Here is an 8,477-nt window from a genome sequence, read left to right as displayed (position 1 = left end):
TCCGGAGGTCGCATGCTGGAGACGTGTTGAAGACTGCCTCCGAGAAGACTTGACTTATATTCCAAGATCTCTGCCACCGCCTAGCTCTTAGCAACTGACCTTGTAAACCATAGATGCCCTCCCTGGCGTGTATATAAAACATAGGGTTTAGCCTGTAGAGGACACATCAATGCAAAATCATTCACCTAGCCCTAGACTTAGATCACACATTACGATCTCAAGGTAGATCAGCTCTGTACTTGATACATCTCCATTGATATAAACAAGAGCATGTTGGTGCAACAAACCCTGGTGTATGTTGCCCGGACTGTACATAGGCTTAAGGGCAAGGTTACAACATTCAAGACAAGGCCAAGCAGAAGAGATAGCTCTTTGAGAAACCAATGGGAGGATCAAGAAGACCAAGACAAGCCGAAGGAACAAGATATCACTAAGGGAAAAACCTCCCTTTCTGGGCAGGCGAGCCTGGTCAGGTCGAGGCTATCCCAAGGACAAGTCCCAAGATCTCCCCAGCAAGGGTTGCCGGGACGCTAGCGGCCTGCTTCCCCACCAAGGCTCCATCGCTCCACCTCATAACAATGCAAGTCACTTATCAGTGCGGTGTCGAGCCTCCAAGCGCTTAAGTGGCTATCATTTGGCACGTGCCAGCCATTTGTGAATAAGATCACCCCTAAGTGACACCCGTCCAGGGGCGTGTCACACAGGCAGGCGAGAAGGTGGTTGAATGGCACGACAAGGCTTGCCGGGATACACCCACAATGTGACACTAAGTGGTGCATTTAATGCACCTTGCCCTGTCTGCAGAGTTAGGTATGATAGCACTGTGGCTATCTAATCACTGGATTATGACTGTTTTGCCATTGTGGTAACCCCATTACCTATAAAAGGAGGGTCGTGGCACCCTTAGAAAGGATTCAGACTCTTGTACACTCATACACGCGTAGCTGCTCTCAGTCCAAGGCGACCTTGCCGGGCTCGGGCACTACGTCTCCACCACAGCCCTCTCATCAATCCACCAAAGCAGGAGTGGGGTTTTACGCCTCGCGGCAGCCCGAACCTGGGTAAAAACCACCCGTATCACTGCTGCCGTGCTTCTCTACGGCCTCCACTCTTTGTGCAACGTGCCCTTCCCCCTTGCCGAACCACAAAGGGGTCGTTGGCCCCATAGGTGATCGTGTTGAACCACGACATCTTTGGCGCTAGGTAGGGGGGAGCATGTCAGGACCCCGATTCCAAGTCACATTGATCTAGCCGGTAACACCTCATATCACTTTGCGGCCTCACGCACAGTATTCCCACGGGTGTCGCCTTACCATGGCCCGGGAACGTTTGCGCCTTTTGGCACACGTATATGATAGTGTCGGTAGCATCCATATGACAGAGAAACCGGGCGGACATGACAAGTCGTGAACCCAAAGTGGCACTAACTTACAGGGACAGGCATACATGAATCAACATCGAGCATGTTGGTCAGCAGCGTGCAAATCCGGGCTGTAGCACTGGGCTAATAGGACTCCGGTGAACCGGGCTGTAGCAGGCTAGGCAGGACTCCGGATGTCACCACGTGACATTTCCCCGAAGGGACAGACACAGGAACTAAGTGAATCACATGCCGGCCAGTCAAGTGTTCCGGAGCAGTAGTGCCGGGCTAGCAGGACTCCGGTGAACCGGGCTGTAGCGGACTACTATAGCTCATGGAAGCACAAGACTACATTTCCCCATAAGAGAGGCTACCTAGGATAAACAACTAGGTTGTCGGATCCCACACATACCAAGCATTTCAATCATACACACAATATGCTCGTTATGTGTAAATACAACATGGCATCACAACAAAACTCTACGACTCAAAGTATTTATTCATTAGGATCCGAGGAGCGAGAAATTACAAACATGGTCTCATGACCCAACATACAGAGCATACAAGCAACAAGCACATGCGGAAGCTTAACTTGTCTGAGTACAGACAACTACAAATGAAAAAGGCTGAGAAGCCTGACTATCTACAAGATCCTTCTGTGGGCACAAGATTGTAGCTGAGGTATCAAGCTAAACGTCGAAGTCCACACGGAACAACTAGCGAGACTGACGTCTCTCTGCAAAACATAAAATAGGCAAACGTGAGTACAAATGTACCCAACAAGACTTACATCAGAACTATCTACATATGAATCAGTATCAAAAGGGGGGTGGTGGAGTTTAACTGCAGCAAGCCAGCTTTGACTCCGTGGTATCCTGAACTACGAATGCAGGTAACTCTTTTGAGGTGGCGCACATGAGTCCACATATTCACCATATCAATACACCACTATGGATCTGCTCCCGTCTCCCTACGAGAACGCCATCCATAGCACTCACGCTTATCTTGCGCATTTGAGGGTATCCACTTTCACTTGTCTATGAACTGTACAGGCAACCCAGAAGTCCTTTACCACGGACACGGCTATTCAAATAGATGATGTTAACCCTGCAGGGGTCTACTTCTTCACACACGCTCTCGCCACTCACCACCATGTACACGTCGTGTATCTCGGGAACCTTCAAGCGGAAGCCTGGCGAGGGAGTCGGCCACGACCTGACTAACCACACAAGTCTCTAGTCCAGGTTTATCGCCTATTCGGGTTTCATCTGCAAGGAGATCCGGCCGGGGTGTCGCTCACGGCCCCAAATGATGTGAGCAGGGTTCCCAAGCCCACCATCCGGGTGCCACTTGGTACACCGTGCCACTGCGCCTAGTCTGTCCCAAGCCCACCTGTACCGGGTGCCACTTGGTAGACTACTAACACTACCTACAAACACCAGAAACTAGTTGCAACTCCTGGACGGAGATCGAGTTGGTTAATAAACCGAGAGGGGTCGAGTTACCGGAACCCAATGTGTGGTAGTAACTGTTCATGGATCACAAACACAGAACTTAGTTCCTGAGGACAGTTTCAATGAGACAACCCACCATGTACTCCTACATGGCCTCTCACCGCTACCTTTACCAAATCGTGTTCACACACTTAGCTCTCAACAATAGGACATGTTCACAACTTTCCAATTCATCCCCGGTGAATCAGACCTGACTCAACTCTAATTAGTAGCAGGCATGACAAACAAGCGTGAATGAGTAGGCACATCAGGGCTCAAACAACTCCTACTCATGCTAGTGGGTTTCATCTATTTACTGTGGCAAGGACAGGTCATGCAGGGGAAAGGTGTTCAACTACCGCGGAATGTAACAATTGAATCGTTGTTGTCCTAATGCACTGAAAGAGAGCAGAAGCGAGAGAGTGGGATTGTATTGGAATGAACAAGGGGTTTTTGCTTGCCTGGCACTTCTGAAGATCGTATAGTTCTTCATCGGTGTCATCGATCTCATCGTCGGAACACGTCTATCGAGAGGGGACAACCACCGGCAACAGAGAAAGAACACAATCAATGCAATGCAACAATATGATGCATGAATGTGACATGGCAATATGAGTGTGGTGGCCTAATGCAACTACAACCAAATGGGTTTGGGTCATTTTGAACCAAAGGTTCAATCCCAAACTCAACTTATGAATTTAAATAGGGACTTATCATGTTTTGCACTAAACAGCAAGGTTAAGTTGCTTGAACATGCATGAAACCAGTACAGATGGGTAGATTGGATTTTTCTGATCATTTTTCATATATAATTTATTTCATTTGGAGTTACGGTTTAGTTTCTATGAATTTTAGAAGTTTTGGGCATTTTCTGGAATTTCATATATAAGAATAAATCCAGAAAAAGAGTTACTGCGTCAGCACTACATCACTGTGACGTCAGCAGGTCAACGGGGCGGTCCAGGTCAAACTGACTAGTGGGTCCCATGTGTCAGTAACTAAACTAAAGTAACTAGGTTTAGTTAACACTAATCTAGGTTAGTTAGCAGGGCGTCCCCACCTGTCAGTGACTCGGGAAGGGAAGTCAAACTGGGGTCAACCCACGCAGGTCAACGGGTCAGCGGTCGCCGGCGTTTAGCCGCTGGCGAGTCCAGACGCGGTGGTGCGCTGCGGGATTCGCCTACAAAGCGCCGTTTGGCGCGCGGAGTACAACTACGGGATGCGGACGCTCGTCTGCATCCAACCATGTTGGTGGCGCGGCCGGGGAGTGGCCGGAGTGGCGCCGGCGACGAGCTCGGCGGCGGCCGAAGCTCGGTCGAGCTCGGGCTCGTTGCTGCAGTGGCCTAGGCGGGGCGGCGCTAGCACCTACGGCTCCTACGCGATACGGGGAGTGCAATGGGCACAAGCCCGGGACCATATGGTCATCGGAGCACCACCGGCGACGAGCGCGGGCGGCGGCGCATTCGAACGTCCACGGAGCAGCGACTACTGCGTACCAGGGAGGAAACAGAGAGCGGGGTTAGATGGAGAGGCTCACGACGAGTGCGGTGGCGCCGGAGTTAGCTCGGGGGAGAGGCTGGTGCGGTCGGAACGGCGACGATGATCTCGGCGGCTGAAGTTGGGGAAGACGGTGTCAGCGGCGACTCCAGGGCGGGCGAGCGCTCGGGGCTCGGCCTTCTCGACGTAGTCGACATCGGCGGAGCGAACGGACACGGTGCGAGGGTGAGGCGTCTGCGGTGTCCGCGGCAACGGCAAGCGGCGGCGACATGTGCGCTCGGTCGTCGTCGGGAGAGCAAGAGAGAGGAGCTGGGGAGGAGGGGGTGTGTCTGCGAGCTCGGGAGAGGAGTGGGTGATCGACCCAGGCCAGCAGAACGGCGAGGGGAGGAAGCAGAGCGGCGGGCAGCTGCGTGGCGCGCGCTGGTGCCAGCGTCGAGCACCTGCCTGCCTGCCTGGCCGAGTCAAGCAGCTCGTTGGAGCGGCTGCTGGGCTGGGCTGGCTAGGTGGGCCTGCTGTTGGGCTGCCAGGTAAGTTCTTCTCTCTCTCTCTGCTTTTATTTGTTTCTGTTTTTTATTATTCTGTAGTCTTTAGGGCTTTATTAAAAATACTTAAACAGATCCAAAAATCATGAAACTGCTCAATGCCACTGTTTGGAATATAACCAACAGCAAACATTTTAGTTTATGATTATTTGAGCATTAAAAATATTTAATAGCATTTATATGCCCAAATGCAAATACTATATGATTTAATTCAGAGCCCAAATATGTCATGGAAAAATGTGCAACACCTCTGGTCATTGCTTTTAGCATTTTCCAGAAATGATGAACATTTTTGAAAGCCATTTGGATTCACTGAGAATATTTTAGTTGAACCTAGTGAATTCCTTTGATGCTAGGGTTTAAACCATCCCCATTTCAAGTTCATTTGAAACTTAAATATGATGACACTCATGAGGCTAGCCTAGTGCATTGCCAGAAGCTAGGGATGTGACAACTCACCCTCACTAAACAAGAATCTCGTCCCGAGATTCAAGCGTAGGGTAAGATGGAAGGGGAAATGCAAACTAACACAATCTTCATGATCCAGGTTGCACTTCATAAGAACGTTGATTCGATCATGATCTTTGTCTTGATGTCATGCTCTGAGAACTTCATCCAACATGATGATGACAGAAAGAAATTCTACGGAACTGATCTCCTCAAAGATCGAGCAACTGACGATCAGCTCATGAAATGAGACATAACACCTCTTTAGCTGAGACACGATACACACATCAAGAATGATGGAAATGAGCATATGACAAGGTTTAAATAAGTAGCGGAATTTCCACACATAGGAGGGTGGTGAACGGTGTTAACGTAGTAAGGAGTTGGTTGCCCTTCGGAACAAACGGGACACCTTTGCGAAGATGACTGGTAGAATTATTCCCTTAAGTGGCAAAAAGAATTACTTTTGACACATCGATCATTGAAACTTCGGAACAACCTAAGGCAATTCACAAACGATCGTTTGACGGAGTTCGAGAGAACGACATACTCGGGCTAGGATGGATGATGTAGACTACCTTGTTGAAGACAACGCGATGGATGATTTGCTTATCATCGGAAATGGATGGAACCCATGGTAGGACCACTTCTAAAGATGATCCTGAACAACAATTGCTGAGAAGGACAGCCCATGGGAAATTGGCACAATGGCGGTGCAAGCTGGGAACAAAATGCAACTGTTGAGAATGTTCCAACCATCATATCTGCCTGAGATTCAGATTCGATTGGTGATAGGATACTTCAGACTCAGCATGTCTGAAAAGAAAGTTTGCAACACAAACCAATGAGATGACGTTGCAAGATTCTTGGGAAATGAACTACGATAGCAAGCTCCAAAACATGAGCTGGTTCTGCTACAAACCTGTGAACATGCTGTCCAAAACAAGCATGACCACGTAGTAGTCTTATAATAAAACACTACCGAGTTCAGGTGGGGAACCATCATCGAAGATATCGAAGTCTTGTATAAGCCCTGGGTCTTAAGAAGGAGCTTCTTTTCCTTGAACAAATCAATCAGTGGCTTGGTGTGCTACGGAATACATATGGAGTGGAGGTAATTAATCTACCAAACCATAGTATACTTTGCACATGCATGACTGACTTGGGATGGTACCAGAGGAAACAAAAACAATCTTTCTCGAACTCACGGTGGCAACTTGCACCAAATGCACATGAATTCGAGGAGGTCACTTCTTCCATCCAAGCATAAGCTTCATGAACGGAACACGAAGGCATTGCTTACAAAGTTTTGAACACTAGGTTGATGTTCAACGTGAATCCTGGGGGAGACAAAATGCTGCTGATGGACTCAATAGCAACTCATTGGAATTTCCATATCACTGGACTTCCACCATCATGTGAACATGGTGATATTATTGGTCAGACCAAAAGATGTAATGGTGTATGCTCGAGGGATCAACCACGAGTAAGACAACTTTACGAATATCGTTGGTTTTGATTTGACTTGACGATAGCCCATACTCAAGTCAAAGTTTTGACAAGCCAATAGATCCAATAACTGATCACGAGGACCAATTGGTGAAGATATCATCTTCTTCAACACACACACAAACACGAAGATATCCCTTCAGAAAGAACCAAATTCGGCAAAGCGTTTTATCTTCCAACTCTCCAAGTTGTTGTTTAGCTTAACCAACTAGCTCAGGGGTATCCAACACAGATTCTTGGAGAAGGGATGGTTTAGAGGATAACCAACTTCATCACGAACTCAACATAGCGGTCAGGTGACAACCTGGTAACACTTCCGAGAAGATATTCGGAAAATCACGAACCACCGATATGTTACTAAGCTCGAGAACAATCTTGCTTTTCAGAGCAAGACGATATGATCAAATAAGCAAGGGATTGAATAATCCTACTCATTGATCGAGGAGTGCACCAGAAATAAGGAGTAGGTAGCACGATCAGTCCTAGGATGGTGATTCAATAACCAACACGCTAAGGATGAGAATATTGTCCAATAACTACCAAGCAACGGACTTGCTAGGAGTATTGATTTCACGCATCACGGTTCACTTGTCGGTATTCCGGTTGCAACAACACGGAACCGAGGAGCGAATGATGATGGCGAGAAGTATCAATGCATCAAGAATTCATAAGAGTTGGTGCAATTATCATGACATTCCTGACATCAAGAGGGCAATACTTCAGGGTAGAACAGAACCAAAAGTTGGGTTGCATTTTAATCTGCGGAATACAACTGCTTTGACCCAATCCTGGATATGGATGAGGTACTGGAGTTTGTTTCTCCTAGTCATTCTGAAATAGAACGGCTTGACGGACCACAAGAATAATAGGCATCGATGAATGAATGCACGCATACTCTTGACTATCAATTGATAGATGGAGGTCAGAAAACAAGTAGGGATGAACAACTCGAAGGAACATATAACTTTCTGAGTTGGAATGCATGGATTAGCATGTCAAACGATTTCAACATATTTCTTCCGGATAACCCATGCAGAAAGGTAGAATTGGCAGAGTCACAATATAGAATCGAGTACTCATTAAGAGGACTTTGGTTGTGATCGTTTGGTTCAACGAGGAACTTCTGCCATAAGTAGTTCATGGTATTTGGAAGAAGGAAATACCACGGACCTCGAGGACTATCGCAAAGGTTACTAATATCCTAAAGGAACTAGCAAACACTATCAACAGGAGGTGAGTGGAGTGAATCTTGGGTTCAAGGACCCAGAAATAGAATACCTACTAACTAAATAACATCCCGAGATGCTTTCTAGAATGGTGGCCAGAATCATCACACTGGGAACACAACACATGGCTAGATTACTAGATGATCCTCTAAGACACCTAGGGTCATAATAATAGCTCCAACATATATGTGGAGGCAACAGAGTACCTCAACTCAGCGATTAGTGTGCTTAATCTAGCCCAAAAAGGACATCGAAAACAGGGGGAAAGGATTTTGCAAATGCATCAGATTGTTTAGAAACCTGGGATGACTTGGACAGCATAACGGCTATAAATGCTCAGAAAGAGTTGAGACATCTTGCAAAATGGTGGCATAACAACTCAACATCACAATATCAAGGTTCT

This window comes from Triticum aestivum, chromosome 7D (assembly GCF_018294505.1).
Source record: "Triticum aestivum cultivar Chinese Spring chromosome 7D, IWGSC CS RefSeq v2.1, whole genome shotgun sequence".
NCBI lineage: Eukaryota > Viridiplantae > Streptophyta > Magnoliopsida > Poales > Poaceae > Triticum > Triticum aestivum.
The sequence above is the reverse complement of the archived record's forward strand: the minus strand, read 5'-3'. Positions refer to the sequence as shown.